The sequence below is a fragment of the Myotis lucifugus genome, unplaced genomic scaffold, assembly GCF_000147115.1.
Source record: "Myotis lucifugus unplaced genomic scaffold, Myoluc2.0 scaffold_0, whole genome shotgun sequence".
Classification (NCBI taxonomy): domain Eukaryota; kingdom Metazoa; phylum Chordata; class Mammalia; order Chiroptera; family Vespertilionidae; genus Myotis; species Myotis lucifugus.
Window position 1 is genome coordinate 14,710,907 of NW_005871048.1, and position 18,147 is coordinate 14,729,053.

The following is an 18,147-nucleotide window of genomic DNA, read 5'->3' on the forward strand; positions in this document are numbered from 1 at the left end:
CTCCCCTCCGCAGCCTGAGCTCCACCTTTTTTTTTTTTTTTAAGTTTTTTTGTGTGAAATTTATTGTTTCCACATTAAAATATTTTTTTGGAGGAAAAGTATTTTTTCTTCTCTCTCTTTTTTTAACCAATAGAGGTGAGAAGGCATAATTTCGCATGCTTATCTCTTTGGTGCAGAATCAGTACTCATGGTTGCAAAAATGGCCTCCCCAGAAGCAATACCCTGACCATCAAAGACCCCTCTAAAAGTAGAAATTTTTAAGGAATGATGGGTTCTTATAGTTCTTTTCCTTGTCTGTCATATACCCCAAAAGACCACATGTTTAAACTATGTTTAAGGGTCAGTTTGAAATTCTAAATACCTGAATACATGGTTGGCTGTCTGACTAAATTGTCGCTGGTGGTGGTCAATATGCAAAAGAATTACTGAGACCCTACAAAACAATATTCTGATTTCGAAAGAAAGGGGGGAACAGGAATCTGCATTTAAATAGACTTCCCAAGTGATTCTGATGCCAGTTCACAAGCCACCTTGAGACCTATTGACCTTTAAGGAAATGGCTGGCACAGAGATGCTGTTTGTTTGATACTGGAAATGGATGAGATAATGGAATGTGTGCTGCCAGTACATGTTATCAGGGCCTCAAATTCTCTGGCACCAGTTGAAAAAGGCATCACTGAAATAACACAGTCTTGTATGATGGAAAACCTCAGTCACATGTGGTCCTGAATTCATTACACTCTCTCTGAAGTCTTCAGGTAAATTCCAGATAAAGGAATAACTGAATTGCATTTAAGAATTATTTACAGCTTTTAAAAATAAGAACAACGAGGCTATTATTTTACTCTTATGGAGACGAGGGTTTACTTTCTAGAGAAATGAACCCTACGTAATCCAGATTTGGACAGCATGTTCAAACAGGTGTTGCAACTGAGACTGAAAGATGAAGTGAACATCACACACTGACCAGTGGGCCTCCTAGTTCCTTCCACACTATGTTCTGGGAAAACCAACCTTCTGGCCTATATTTACCTCTAAATAGGAGACTGAGGAAAACTCAACAGAGAAAACACAGACAGAAGCTGCCACTTGGTGATCTTGCACTGACATGACTTTTGTCACCTGAGTGATCTACATTTCATTCAAAAAGTATTTAACATCTAACAAAGACACTTCCAGATGCTTCTGATATTGCTAAAATCAAAACAGATTGACAAGGTATTTCAGACATACAAAAACTTGAGCTAATGGAGTTTGTCTTCTATGAAAGAGAGACAGACAATAAAAAAGAAGTAAACAATAATTTTGAAGGATGTTGATAAGTGTTCTGGGGGAAACATGGTGAGGAATAGAAAGTGTCAGAGTTGCAACATTAAATAGTTACCAGGGAAATTCTCACTGAGAAGGTGACCTTTGAACAACAGTTTGGGATCACAGAATATATTTTTTGTATCCTACATATATTATATCATGATAATATGTATATTAAACATATACATATATTATATGTTTTCATATAACTAAATATTGACAATATTACTTAATTCTTATATTGCATGCACAATTTAAATAATGTTAATGAAACAAATGTTAATGTAACCACCATTCAGATGAAGAAATTAAACATTGACAATCAATGATTCTCTCTCAGCATTGATGTTTCTACCTCTCTCTCCCTCTCCCTTCCTCTCTGAAATTAATAAAGATATATTTTAAAAAATTGATAGTAACTTAGAAGTTTCCCAAGTGAATGTCCAGCATTACATAATCATTGCTAACTTTTGTGATAATTATTCTTTTGCTTTTTAATTTATCCATGTATCATAATTTAATCAGATCTTATCATATGACATTTAGCTTGATTCTAATTTTTGCTATTACAAATTGGGTCCCTGGATTGTAATTCTAGTTAAGCTACTGTTTCTTTGCATAACTATTATTACGCAATAAACTAAAACGTAACTAAAACTCTTCAGTTTTCCTATGAATCAGATGCTTGCTCACTACACACCAAGAAATTAACAAGAGAGCGATAAATGAATGAGTGTATGAGTGTGTGAATGAGTAAAGGTTTAAAAGGTTATATTCTCAAGTCATCTTTTTATCTAAAGAAAATATTGGTGAATTTGCATGATGTCTGGTCCTTAAGAAATAAGAGAAAACAAAAGTAACCTGTGTCAAATGCTCAAACTACCTGAAAAGTCTGATTTGGATTAAAGGACATGTGCTATCCATTCATTTCCCCTTTGTCACATGGACTATAAATCAGAGATTGTGATTTTCAAAGGGAAATTTGCTATAGCAATAATGTTAAGGAGGTTAGTTCTATTCCAAAAAGGGAGCTTGTGTGAAGAGGTTAATCTAAAAATGTGGAGTTCTACAGAAGTTATTTTTCAACAAAAAGCTTGTATCAGAATATTTAAAAAAAATAAGAAACTGGCTTTCCTAAGAAAACTCTTTTATTTTTGCCCCTACCCATTCTCCCATACTACCCCAGTACCTTTTATTTCTGAATTGGTTAAAAATGTTTGGGTTGAAAACACAAAACAACAAGTCTTATTGATCAAAACAAGTCTTATTGGTCAAAACTGTGTTGTATATTCACGTGTCAGTGGCAAGGGAGACTAGAAAAACAACTATTTGGCATTTTCAGCATCTCTAGAGGAAGATGTTCTCTGTCACTAATCAAAGCAGCATCCTTGAAGCATAAATAGGATTTTCCCCATATTCCAATCCAAAGAGCCAAAAAATTATCCAACTTAGCGATGCCATTCATAATAGGTAAACATGAAAGTTGAGCTCTAAAAACACAAACAAAAAATAAACAAAAAAACAAACAAAAAAAACACAGGGCAAGATTTTAGAAGAAGAGTCTTGGTTCTATCTTTTTATACTATGTCCTTGTAGGAAATCAAAATCTCATGGTTCTAAACTAAAATGACAAACCACAATACTTTAACAATAATATTAATTAATAATCCCACTAAACTTTGTGTCTTGTTATATTAAAAATTGTAATTTGTATTTACTGATTTTCCTTCCTAGTATATTACTCCTTTTTTGAAAATGGCACAAATCAGAAGTACAGATTATTTTTAGAAATTATTGTAACAGAATGGACAATTTCTAAAATCTTCAGTCTTAATAAGAGCCCTCAAACAAAAAACTACTTCTAAAAACAATTTATAGTAACAGACAAAAAAGAAATTGATAAAAATTTGTGATTATTTACTTAAGTCCATATATTTCATAGGAAAACCAGATTATTCTTGTAAAAATTTACCATATCTTGTTTTATCAAGTCAAGATTCTTTGGAATGGTTTATGATGAAAAATGATCCCTCCTCCTCTGTGGGTGTAGGAATGAAAGAGCTCCTTCATTTTTTTCTAAACCCACTTTGATAATAATTTTCTAAATCCCCTTAAAAATTGCATTCTAAGGCCAGACTCTGAGATTTCATTTGGTTAGCATTTGGTTAGCATCAAAGATTATCTATAGAACATAATTTTACTTGTAGATTTCATTGGAGAAATAATTTAATATGATTTATTTTTTTCTCTTTCTAGCAAAAAGATATATTAATACTACTTACAGAAAACAAGAATGCTTTTGCAGTTGGCATTATTTTTCACACCAAAACTTAAGAACAGGATATTGTTTTATTTTGAAGATGAGGTGTTGAGTCCTGACTCATAGTTCCAGCAAGTGTTCTTACCTACTAAAGCAAAAATATTCATAATCCGAAATTTCACTTGCAATGTTAGTCTTCATTTACTGGCACCAATAATCATTTAAACTGTGGGTTTGGAATAATTACAGGGGAAATATTAAGCATTGTCAGCTCTATATCTTAATTTAAATAAAATGTATTTATTGATACAAGAACACTGCAGTTTTGAAACTCTTCATACAATGGCCACCTAAACAATTTGATGGTTTTGTTCTGCCAGTTTTGAAAGAAAGAAATGTTGAGTAAACAGCATAATTCCTAAAATTGGGGATAGGCTATAGTTTTAAAACTTACAATAATCACTTAAATTAATTACATTTGAATTAGTAGTTCTTTAATTTCTCAATTCTAAGTTGCTCATTTTGCTGAATTTTAATTTTTTTGGAGATCGCAATGTGTGTACAATTGTGCTTAATGTAGATTTACACTGTTTAAATTAATGATATTGTCTTTTCTCTTAAGAAATTACTTCAAAGCTGTAAATGGATGTTACAATTTGTAAGGAATTGAGAAAAGGCAGGTGTTAAATGATAATTACTTAATCAACACTGACACTTGATATTTAGAATATTCATAATGACACATCTGTTACAGAATTTATCAGGCGACAGGAAAATACAGAGTACCCAGAGATACAGGAAAAACCCATTTATTTTCAGACTAGTGGCCTGATGCATGAAATTCATGCATGGGGGGAGGGTTCCCTCAGCCCAGCCTTGCACCCTCACCAATCAGAGACCCCCTTGGGGGATGTCCAACTGCCACAGGGATTGGGCCTAAACCGGCAGTCGGACATCCCTCTCTCAATCTTGGACAGCTGGCTCCTAACCTCTCATCTGCCTGCCTGCCTGATTGCCCCTAACTGCCTCTGCCTGCCTGCCTGATTGCCCCTAACCCCTCTGCCTGCCTGCCTGATCACCTCTAATTGCTCTCACCTGCCGGCCTGATCACCCCTAACTGCCTCTGCCTGCCTGATTGCCTTTAACTGCCCTCCCCTGCTGGATTGATCTCACCCCCAACTGCCCTCTCCTGCCGGCCTGATTGCCCCTAACTGCCTCTGCCTCGGCCCCCACCACCATGGCTTTGTCTGGAAGGAAGTTGGATGTCCGGAAGATGGCCAGTCGACCAAGTTTAATTAGCATATTACTCTTTTAGTAGTATAGATAGATTATATAGGACAGGATTGCTTAAATGGGGGTGGGGGAAAAGCCTTTTTCAGCAGGAGGAGATGCTCTTGGCAGACAAAAATACATAATCCCTATATCTGGACTGATAGCCAGCCATATGCACTATACTGCCAAACCGGTCATTAAAAAATTGAACCGCTTTCTTACACCTTACACCAAACAGCTGTTGCCCTTAAAACCCCTCCTCAGCCCCCCACCTTAGGTTCTGCCTTCACAGTTCACCCAGATTAGGTTCTGATTGGTCGGTTTCTATGCAGTCAGTGTCAAAAGCTCCGCCTCCTAGGCAGCCATTGACTCCTTGCAGTTCACCCAGATTTGGTTCTGATTAGTTGGTTTCTATGCCAGTCAGTGTGTCTGGGCCTATCTCCGGGCCTGATCAGAGAGGCAGGGCTAATCAGCAGCCCCTACAACTGCTGGCAAGGCCCAGAGAGAAAGAGAGGCAAAAGCTGATCAACAGCTGCCACGGAGGCTGCGGATCAGACCCTGCTTCTCTTTCTGGGTCTCTCTCTGGGCCTGATCTGCAGCCCCCTCAGCAGTCAGTTGGGTTTCTGCGCTCGCAGTGGTGGCAGTCAGTGCTGGGTCACAAAACTGACTGCAGGACCGACTTCCAGTGTTTGGTCATCCATTCAGTTGTTTTGGACATTATGGACCCTGGCTCTTTGTATATATATATAGACTAGTGGTCAGGTGCATGAAATTCGTGTATGGGGGAGGGGGTGTTCCTCAGCCCGGCCTGCACCCTCTCCAATCTGGGACCCCTCAAAGGATGTCCTACTGCCGGTTTACAGGAATTGGGCCTAAACCAGCAGTCAGACATCCCTCTCGCAATCCAGGACTGCTGGCTCTTAACCTCTCACCTGCCTACCTGCCTGCCTGATTGCCCCTAACCACTCTGCCTGCCAGCCTGCTTGCCCCCAACTGCCCCCTGTTGGCAGCCTGCTTGCCCCCAAATGCCCCCCCTTCTAGCCTGATCACCCCCAACTGCACCCCCTGCTAACCTGCTCATCCCGACCTTCCCTCCCCACTGGCCTGCTCACCCCCAACTTGTCCCCCTTCTGGCCTGCTCACTCCAAACTGCCCCCCCTGCTGTCCTAATAATCTCCAACTGACCCCCACTGATGGCCTGCTTGCCCCCAACTGGCCCCCCTGTTGGTCTGCTTACCCCCAATTGCCCCGCCCCCACCAGCCTGATCACCCACAACTGCCCTCCCCTCTTGGCCTCTAACTGCCTCTACCTCAGCCCTGCCACCATGGCTTTGTCCAGAAGAAAGTCTGGAAGGTCTCCTGGAAAGTCTCCCAGTCTAATTAGCATATTACCCTTTTATTAGTATAGAGAGAGGCCTGGTGCATGGGTGGGGGCTAGCTGGTTTGCCCTGAAGGGTGTCCCGGATCAGGGCGGTGGTTCCCTTGAGGTGTGGGGCGGCCTGGGCGAGGGGCCTGTGGTGGTTTACAGGCTTGCCACGCCCTCATGGGGTGAGGGTCCCTGCTGGGGGAGCGGAGGGTGGCCAGCCTGGGTGAGGGGCTGAGGTCTGTATTCAGGCTGACCACACCCCCTTCAGGATGGGGGGTCCCGCTGGGATGCCTGGCCAGCCTTGGTGAGGGGCTGATGGCTGTTTGCAGGCTGACCAAGCCCCCCAGTGGGGACCCTCACCCCATGAGGGTGTGGTCAGCCTGGGTGAGGGGCTGAGGGCTGTTTTCAGGCTGGCCACACCCCCTTCAGGGGGGGTCCCCACTGGGGTGCCTGGCCAGCCTGGGTGAGGAGCTGATGGCTGCTTGCAGGATGGCCAAGCCCCCCAGCGAGGATCCTCAGCCCATGGGGGTGTGGCCAGCCTGGGTGAGTGGCTGATGGCTGTTTGCCGGCTGGCTATGGCCCTGGGCAACCCAGGCTCCCAGACTCTCCTTGAGTGGAGGCCACAGCAGCTAGAAGCAGGTATCTGGGATTTATTTATCTTCTATAATTAAAACTTTGTAGCCTTGAGCGGAGCCCACAGCCAGCCAGGGCAGGAGGGAAGCTTGGCTTCCTCCATTGCCAGGGGAAACCCAAGCCTCCTGTTCACTCCAGCTCCATGGTTGCTGCCATCTTGGCTGGGTTTATTCGCATACTCGCTCCTGATTGGCTGGTGGGCGTGGCTTGTGAAAATGGCTTGTGGGTGTAGCGGAGGTATGGTCAATTTGCATGTTTCTCTTTTATTAGATAAGATGTTTCACATGTACTTGTACAGTGACTCAGGGGGTCAGTTCTCCAAATCCTGAGCAAACCAATATGGAGGAAGCTTTCTCTTTATACTCTTTGGTTTCTTTGTCCCAATATATGGATCAGACTTCCAGACCTTTGGTGGGCTTTGCAAAGAGCCCCAAGTGTTGGGATGGGGGCCATGAGACCACACCTAAAAGGCCTGGCCTGGTGCCAGCACTGAAAACCCCCTCCGGGAGTTGTATATTGTTTATGGTTTATGGCCTCTGTAAAATGTGGGTATTTAGGTAAATAGGTCTTGCAAGACCAGATAATTAAGGAAGGGGCAGTGATTTGATTATAGTCTAACAAGAATGTGTATTAGGGATACTAACTAGGTACAGAGTCAGGCTGCTGGTCTCCCCTCCAAAAATGTCTTATTTTCCTCATCACATCCATTCTACCTTTGACTTAACAAGTAGTTTCAATAAATGCCTTAGTTATCAGTCCAAAGGTATTTTAGGAGACTTTATCAGCAAAAGATAAAGAAATAAGATATGTTATTCTTCTAGTTTTCCACTTCTTTGGAAGATAGGAGTAGGAAAAAAATGAGTAAGATCTTCTGGAGGAGGGATTTAAAAAGTTAATATTTATCCTATCTTCTCCTAAGATAAACATTGAGGCCCATACTTGTTGCTATTCTTTTTCCTCTTTCCACATCTAATTAAGTATTTGGCTGGATCTCTTGAACATTGAAAATAACTTAATTGTTCCACCATCTGTGTTGTTAATTTTCCAAATAGGTCACCTACCTGCATTGTCAGGGAACATAGATGGCTTCATGGAGCACTCTATAATAGTGATGGAGAGCAACAAGGTTGGTAAGAAAATTCTGTTGGCATTTTGCCCAGAACTATTCTTAATTATAAAAGGAAAGGAATAAACATGCTACTATCTTATTTATTATGTAGTGTACTTACATTGATACTCTACCTTATTGCAGGACATCTTAAAGGATGTTTAAAAAGATACATACAATATAACCTGATAAAATTAAAAGTAAAAATTAAAAGAAGAGTTAGGGCAGAGAAAGACAAAACAAGTTGTGAGGGGAAGTAAAATGGAGACAGGATTGAGATTCAACAAGTATACAGGCTCCTTTTTAAAAAAATCAAAAACAAAGACAGGAAACACCAATTAAAACTGAATTTTGAGAGACAGTTTTGGTTCTTATGACTGTTTTTATCTAAATTGGCTATCTTTACAAGAACTAAACTTGGATATGCAGTTAAGTTTACATGTTTGATCCTGTCTGGAAATCAATTTCTTGGTCCAAAACAGAGTGTCAGGAAAAACAAGATAAATCACCCCAAACAATGTCCTAACAATATAGCTGTGCATTTTGGAATGCTTACCTGCTTCAAAACACTCATCTAGAAGAAAGATTAATACATTTCTCAGACACATCTTAAGAATATATTAAATATATTTAAACATTCAATGTCAACTTCATGCTATCAATTTCTGTTTCTTTTCTTCCATTTTTCAGAAATGTGCTTCTATATAAAATCTAATTAATGTTGCTCAATAAAATGTATACATTAAAAGTACAAAATTACCATAGTTTTTCTGTTTTACTTTACTACATAGACATCCTTGTTTTTTGTTAAAATTTGTTTTTTAATTATGAATATGAGTGATGTAGTACTATGATAATTTAAATATCTTTCTGCCCAGCTGGCATAGCTCAGTGGCTGAGCATTGACCTGTGATCCAGGAGGTCATGGTTCGATTCCCAGTCAGGTCAGACCCAGGTTGCAGGCTTGATTCCTGGTGTGGGGCATGCAGGAGGCAGCCAATCAATTATTCTCTCTCATCACTGATGTTTCTATCTCTCTCTCCCTCTCCCTTCCTCTCTGAAATCAATAAAAATATATTTAATAAATAAATAAATATCTTTCCGATTTGGTCTAGAACATATGACTCATGGTTGCAGTTCTCTGAGGTGAGTTAATATGTAGACATAGAAAATAATTAGAAGCAAACTAAAAAAATTCCCCGATGATTTAGTCCCACTTAGTAGTAAAGAGAGTATGTTGTTATGGAATTGGCACGGAAGAAGACAGTTGAACACTCAGGAGGTTCAGGAAAGCCTTTATTCAAAGCAGCGCTGCTGGTTCAGGGGACTCAAAGATCCAGATCCTGAACAACTTAGACAATGAGATTTTCTTCTTATATATTTCTGAGTTTCTTTGTTTCCTAACTACCAAAATTCTGTGGTGGACTCTCACAGCACCCCCCTCGAGTCAGTTAGATGGTTAATTTAGATTGTTTCTAATGTCCATCCTGGATGGCACCAGTGACCTCCCTCTAGCTAAGCTGTTACATCCTTGGTTTATGGCCCCTTGTAAATTGGAAGTATTTAGGTAAATAGGTCTTGCAAGAACAGATAATTAAGAAAGGGGAGTGACTTCATTATAGGCTATCAGGAATGTGCATTAGGGATACTGATTAGCTAGGTACAGAGTCCGGCTGCTTGTCTCCTACATTCTTTCACAAATGGTGTTAATTATTGGCTAGCAAGAGTGTGCAGTAGAAGGCAGGTTACTGGAGCAAATTCAGATTGCTAACCCCCAAAAATGTCTTATGCTCCCCATCAATGTGAGAGTACAAATAATCTGCTTGCATTTGCAGACACTGCTATTAATAGAAAAGCAGAAAAATAGGTCATGCCATGATTCTTACAAACCATCTTATGGATGTAGGGCATATGCAGGGAATATCCTATATTGAGTAAAGATCCTCACATTAGAACTGAAACTTCCCAGAAGGCAGAGAATTAGGTAGAGGAATGATTTTCCCAGCACACTGGGAGAACTCCATGGACTGTCTTTGCCTGGTCCCAAACTATGTGGGAGAGCCTCAGAAATACAGACATAGTTTTAAGAAGATGGACAGTTTAGTCAAATAAGAAAGACAGTGCAGTGTAATAGAAAGAACACTGAATTCGGTGTTGCCTTTTATCCATTATTTTGATATCATTGTAATGAGCTAGTTCTTAATAATAGAAAAGGAGCAAAGGGAAAGCTAGACATTACAGGCATGTCATTTGGGCAGTTTCACACTCCACAGGGAACTATTGGCCCATTCCCTGCAAATTAATGGGGGAAGGGATCCAACAAAGGGGAGATAGATGCATGTGCAGTGAAGTTGGGGTGACTAGGGAAGGTCAGACCTGGGAACAGGATCACTGGCCAGAGTAGGCAGGGCCACTGCAAGCCCATGAAAATTTGGGGATTCATAATTCCCCAAACAAAAGAGCTCTTCCTCTTGGTTCTCTATTTTTTTTTGGTTTGTTTTACACCTGCTTCCTTGCATTCACCCATGTTCCCTCCATAGCCATGTAACCATGCAGACCACACATGCAGTGAACTGTTGAACTGCAACCGGGAGCACAAATTAAGCTAGCCTGATGCTAGACTTGACACTACTCCAACACTGAGCAAAAACTCTGGACACTGGCTTTGATTCTAGCTCTGCTGAAGCCGAAGCTACACTTCTCCTTGGGGGTATGAAGGGAAAGGGCACTTTGGAAACTCAGGGGTATAATTCCACAGAAAGAAAGCTTTCTACAATACCTCATCCTCTCATAGGGGCCTTGGGAAATTCTTATTCCAGCAGTACCCCAAGAGCCCCACTTCCACCGGTAACCACTTGATCCACATCACCTAACTTCTCTAGGCCTGGGTTTCCTCTTTAGTTGGCGCTCAGGAATTGGCTCTCTAAAGAAGGCAAGTATCCTTGGAGCAGCTTTTTGTCATTATGGTAAAAATCAGCTGAACGGATTCAGTAAGGTAGAGGGAAGGCCAGTATGTTGGTTTATCCTGGGTGAAAGCTACATGGGACATTTCAAATTCAACAAAGAGGAGCCCTTATAGACTGCCTGCTGAATAGAACTGATGACTTGGGGGATGGGACTGGTTCCTTGGGCAACTTGGATGAGTTCAAATGCCTCCTGGAAAAAATACAGGATCAACGTTAAATGTTATCAGGATCTGTGGATTAAAGTAATACTCTGAGTTCTTCTGTCAAGAGCAGACAGTAGAGCTCTGAAGAGGGCTCTAAACCCATTCTAACGGGAAGGGGAGTCTGGGCAGACGATTAGAACGGAGAAGTGCCTTAGTATCCTGGAGATGGCTGATTCTGCTATAATGGGTAGCAGAGGCTCCACCTCTAGGAGCCAGCTGTCCTAACAGGATGTGGATTGAGCAACAATGTCCGAGCCTGTGAAAGTGGACTGAAACAGCGGTGGCCTTAGAACCAAAAATACAGGACCAAAGTTCAACATACACATTAACCTCTTATTTTTTTTATTTTTTTCCATATGCTTTTCATTTATGAAATTAAATTTAGCACCCTAATAAGATTTGGGACCAGTGACTAATATAATAAGTAAAAATGTGCATGTCTATATTTGTACTTGACAGTAATGAGAAGTCTTAACAATTATATCTAATGAACAGAGGTCTGAGTAAATAATCTCTTAGGTTTCCTCCAGTTCTAAAATGTCATTATTTTATTATGAAGATGAGAATAACTTGTTAGCTAATTTGAACATCTAACCCATGCATTCTTAAACAAGAATGATTTATAATACTTGGCACACAAGAATCTTAAACATTTGGATATTTAGGTAATTAAGGAGCAGATGCTAACAAGAATGATAGCTTGTTATTTGTTTCTTGACATGTTGTACTTATTTGAACTTTCATTTTCACCCCGAATTTCTCAATAGCAGTGCATATTTCTACTCATGTTTGGGGCATGCCTTGACAATGACCAATATGCTAATTATCTGTAAATATTTATTCAAATTCAAAAAGAGAATAACAGCTTCTTATTACATGATTGGCTTATTATTTTATTCTAAGTCTATGCCTGATGCTGGAGATTTTTTTTCTTGTTGATACATAATACACATCCAGAACAGTGCCTAGAAAAAAAGAGGTGCTCAATAAATATTTATCAGGAAGAAAAAAAACCTACACTTAAATATATAAAATGCTAAAAATGTTTAATGTTGCCTTCTAATAAATTGTGTATATTACTTTAGCATTCTCAATATGCATTTATGTTTCCAACTTGCAAAAAAGTTTGTATCCCTGCCCTTTGCCTGCGCCTTGTAGCAAATCTTTTGTGGGTGGGGAAGGGAACATTTGGTTTGCTTTGGTCATCGCACATGAGCTAACGTGATGTGCACTGTGTCCTTGCAGAAGCTTGAAAAGTCACTGCATGTTTCTGCCAACTCACTTGCTCTTTTCCTCTGCTACCAGAGAAAAGCATTTCCCAGACAGGGGCTGCTTTTTCAGTCTGGAAGACAAGGTATATGGAGAAGACCTGGAGCTGACTTGCAATTGCCAATTGTAGCGTGAGTGAGAACTAACTTTTGCTGCAAGCCTTCACTTTGGTGGTTGTTTATCTTCTCGTCATAACCTGGTGAAAGCTTATATGATTTCTGGAGAAATGTGTGAAAGTTATCACATAAAAATTAATTTTAAAAAAGATAGTTTGTTTTTCTTTATAGAAGTAGTAAATCTGCATTATAGAAGGTTGGGGGGGGGTGTACAAGATTCACAAATGATAAATATTCTTGATATGATTTTAGAATTTTCAAATTATCTGTGTGTGCCCGGGGGTGATGCAAATAAAGGCTCTGTGGATGTTTGATGCTTGAATAAATGCAAGTTAATTTTTATAATGCTTTTTTTTGTGGGGAGGTGTGTGGCGGAGGCTTGTTGGAAAAGAAGCCTGTGGGGAACAGTGGCAGACTACAATAATATTGGTAATTCGCGGGTATGATAATTTCCTTTTATTTTACACACCTGCAGAAATAATGGGGGAAGAAAGCAAGTGGCAGACATCAGATAGCTCATCTGATAGATGCTGCTGCCAATTCCTGACTCACAATGGCCTGGACAGTTTATTCTTGGGAAATAAGCATTTAACTTTTAATTTCATTTTAATTTATTTATTCATTTGCTCAGCATATTTACTGAGAATCCATTATACATTCGATATTATACCAGCATAAAGTATGAGCACTACACATAAGATTTCACCAGGTCTTCTTCAAACTCCACATCCATGTGGTCTATTTGCCCCAAATTATTCTGCAATTTTTCATGTCTAAGATATATAAGAAACACAATCTATGTCATTCTCAATATAATTTGAAATCCCTGTCATTCCTCTCCCCATAAGAATTATAGGTAGTGGAAGAGAGAGTAGAAGGGGAGGGAGAAGTGTCCTCGATAAGCACATTGAAGAAAAGTAGCATCTTAACTAGAATCTCCAAGGCTTTAATACTTTGATGTGAGAGTTTACTGATCTTCTGCAATGTCTAATCTGCCATTAATGCTATCCTCTGTATTATTCATCTCACGCATTGTAGTTGGATTTGAGTCTTCCTTATATTTTCCATGTCTCTAACATTTTGGACATATTGAAACATCTGTAAACATTTATTTAATGCCCTTCCCTGCCCATTTTAACCTCTGTGTTATTTGTGGATAAGTTTCATTTTTTTTTCTCCTCAGCATGGGTTGTATTTCCCTATTTTCCTCAGTTCTAGTAATTTTAAATCACATGCCAAACAGTGTGAATTTTGCCATGTTGCATATTTTTAAAAAAATATATTTTATTGATTCTTTACAGAGAGGAAGGGAGAGGGATAGAGAGTTAGAAACATCGATGAGAGAGAAACATTAATCAGCTGCCTCCCACATACCTCTCACTGGGGATGTGCCCGCAACCAAGGTACATGCCCTTGACCGGAATCGAACCTGGGACCCTTCAGTCTGCAGGCTGATGCTCTATCCACTGAGCAAAACTGGTTAGGGTTGGATCTATTCTTGTTCATCAAATTATGTTGATCATTATATCCCACATATGAGTGAGATCATGTGATATTTATCTTACTCTGACTGGCTTATTTAGCTTAGCATAATGTTCTCCAGTTCCATCCATGCTGTTGCAAATGGTAAAAGTTCCTTCTTTTTTATAGCAGTGTAATATTCCATTGTGTAGATGTACCACAGTTTTTTAATCCACCCATCTGCTGATGGGCACTTAGGTTGTTTTCAAAATCTTAGCTATTGTAAATTGTGCTGCTATGAATATAAAGGTACACATATCCTTTCTGATTGGTGTTTCTGGTTTCTTGGGATATATTCCTAGAAATGGGATCACTGGGTCAAGTGGAAGTTCCTTTTTAACTTTTTGAGGAAACTCCATACTGTCTTCCACAGTGGCTGCACCAGTCTGCATTCCCACCAGCAGTGCACAAGGGTTCCTTTTTCTCCGCATCCTCACTAGCACTTGTTGATTTGTTGATGATAGCCATTCTGACACATGTGAGATGGTATCTCATTGTTGTTTTGATTTGCATCTCTCGGATGATTAGTGACTTTGAGCATGTTTTCATATGTCTCTCGGCTTTCTGTATGTCCTCTTTTGAAAAGTATCTATTTAGGTCCTTTGCCCATTTTTTGATTGGATTGTTTATCTTCCTTTTGTTAAGTTGTATGAGTTCCCTGTAAATGTTGGAGATTAAACCCTTATCGGAGATAACATTGGCAAATATGTTCTCCCATGCAGTGGGCTTTCTTGTTGTTTTGTTGATGGTTCCTTTTGCTGTGCAGAAACTTTTTATTTTGATGTAGTCCCATTGGTTTATTTTCTCCTTAGTCTCCATTGCCCTAGGAGCTGTGTCTGTAAAGATATTGCTAAAACATATGTCTGCAATTTTGCCTCCTATGGAATCTTGTAGGATTTTTATGGTTTCCCGCCATACATTTAAGTCCTTTAGCCATTTTGAGTTTGTTTTTGTGTATGGTGTAAGTTGATGATCTAGTTTCATTTTTTGCATGTATCTGACCAAATTTCCTAGCACCATTTATTGAAGAGACTGTCTTAACTCCATTGTATGCTCTTGCCGCCTTTGACAAATATTAATTGAGCATAATGTCTTGGGTTGATTTATGGGTTCTCTGTTCTGTTCCATTGGTCTTTATGTCTGTTCTTGTGCCAGTACCAGGCAGTTTTCAGAACCGTGGCTTGGTAATGTAGTTGATATCTGGTATTGTGATCCCTCCAACTTTGTTCTTCTTTCTCACGATTGCTGTGGCTATTCCGGGTCTTTTTTTATTCCAGGTGAATTTTTGGAGAGTTTGTTCTAGATCTTTGAAATATGCCATTGGTATTTTAATGGGGATTGCATTGAATCTGTAGATTGCTTTAAGTAGTATGAACATTTTAATGATGTTGATTTTACCAATCCATGAACATGGTATGTTCTTCCATTTGTTTATGTCTTCCTCTATCTCTTTTTTCAATGTTCTGTAGTTTTCTGAGTACAGGTCTTTTACCTCCTTAGTTAAGTTTATTCCTAGGTATCTTAATTTTTTGGTGCAATGGTAAATGGTATTGTTTTCTTTATTTCTCTTTCTGTGAGTTCACTATTGGTGTATAAAAAGGCCATAGATTTCTGGGTGTTAATTTTGTATCCTGCTACATTGCCGAATTCATTTACTAGGTCTAGTAGTTTTTTGATGGAGTCTTTGGGTTTTGTATGTATAGTATCATGTCATCTGTGAATAAGGACAGTTTTACTTATTCTTTTCCAATTTGGAAGCCTTTTATTTCTTCTTCTTGTCTGATCGCTATGGCTAGCACTTCCAGTACTATATAGAACAGGAGTGGTGAAGGTGGGTCTTGTTCCCGTTCTCAGGGGAAATGAGTTTAGTTTTTGCCCATTGAGCATGATGTTGGCTGTAGGTTTGTTATATAAGACTTTTATAATATTGAGGTATGATCCCTCTATTCCCACTTTGCTGAGAGTTTTTATCAAGAAAGGATGTTGGATTTTGTCAAATGTTTTTTCTGCATTGATTGATATGATTATTCGATATTTGTCTCTCAACTTGTTTACGTGATGTATCACATTTATTGATTTGCAGATATTGTACCAAACTTGCATCCCTGGAATAAATCCCATGTGGTCATGGTGTATGATCTTTCTAATGTAATGCTGAATTTGATTTGCTAGGATTTTGTTGAGGATTTTAGCATCTATGTTCATCAAGGATATTGGCCTGTAGTTCTCATTTTTTGTGGTGTCTTTATCTGGTTTTGGAATTAGGGTCATTCTGGCTTCATTGAAAGAGCTTGGAAGTGTTGCTTCTTCTCGAATTTTTTGGAATAGTCTGAGGAGGATAGGTTTTAGTTCTTCTTTGAATGCTTGCTAGAACTCCCCTGTAAAGTCATTCAGAGCAGGGCTTTTGTTTGCTGGAAGATTTTTGATCACTGCTTCAATTTCTTCGGTAGTTATAGGCCTATTCAGGTTTTTTTATTCTTACTGATTGAGTTTTGGGAGCTTGTATTTTTCTAAGAATATGTCCATTTCATCTAGGTTGTCCATTTTGTTGGAATAGAGTTGTTCATAGTATTTTTTCATAATCCTTTGTATTTCTGTGGGATCACTTGTTACTTCACCTCTTTCATTTCTGAATGAAATTCAGAAATTTTTGGAGAAAATTATTTAATTTGTAGTTTGAGTGGTGATATAGGCTTGGTAGGTTTTGACTTTAGTAAAGCACTTGACAAATTTCCCCTGACTTTATTGTATTTTCATAAGGCTATTATGAGTAAATGGGGATTCAGTTCTACATAGTTGAAGGAAAACTTTTTCTTTTTTTATTAAGTTTTTGAGGGTGACTTTGGTTAATAAGATCATATAGGTTTCAAGTGTACATTTCTGTACAACATATGATACATGATCTATATATTACATTGTGTGTCCATCATCCGAAGTCAAATCATCTTCTGTCACCATATGTTTGACCCCCTTTACATTTTACTATTCCCTGAGCCTCCTTTCCTCTAGTAACCACCATAATCTTGTCTATGTCTATGAGTTTCAGTTTTATATCCTACATATGAGTGAAATCATATGGTTCCTAGCTTTTACTGACTCATTTATTTCATTTAGCATAATATTCTCAAGGTCCATCCATATTGTCTCAAATGGTTAGGCATTAAATACTAGTAAAAATAGTATCAACAATCAGAAAGCAAAAACTTTAAGGATGCAGGAAAATAAAATACTATAATAGCAGTAGACTTTAACTCAGCTCTCTCAACCTCTGACTGAAGGAGACAAATGTAAGAATATATATTATGTAAAAAGCATAATTAACAAGATGGCCCCAGTAGGTATATATCCAACTTAAACCTGAGTTTGCAACTTACTTTCCACTGACCATGAAGCATTTATAAAACTGATCATATATTAGACCACCAAGAAAACCTCAATACATCTCAAGGAGTAGAAATGTATAATTCATTTTTAACAATATCAGGAAAAGTTGTTACTAGGTTAATATGATGCAGCTTCTTGCACATTACTTTTACTTGTGAGTAAGTAATATAAATAAATGATTGTTTATATATTAAAACATTTATGGGGTACATAGAAAAATAAACTATGTCAATTACATAAATTTTTAAAGATAAATCTGAAAACTCAAAGAAACTGTATTCAACTGGATGACTTTGAGTTGTCTTCAGTCTCCTCAATTCTTCATTCCTCTCTGCTCATAGGAAAATTAGACCACAAACCTTGAGAAAAATTGTGAGGGTATATCTTTTTAGAGTTTAGTGAAATGTAGTTAATGAATCCTTGCTAAGATGAAGTTAATAGGCTTAAAATGTATCCCCCTCTCCCACTTTTTGTACAGAAAACTTATGAATACTGGCCAAAGGAGTTTCTCTTATGATGTCATTTAAAGCCCTAGTCCTAGTCATTAAAGGAAGCTTTTTGAAAACAGGTATGTCCTGCTTTTGAAACTTGAAAATTGAACTGGAACACGTGGTGTTCCCCTAGGCAGGATGCAAAGGTGGCTTCCCGGGTTCTTGTCCAGCTGGGTTGGAAGAATAAAACCATGGACAAAAAGTGGTATAGGAAAAGGTAGAAATTTATTGAGAAACAAGCACAGAC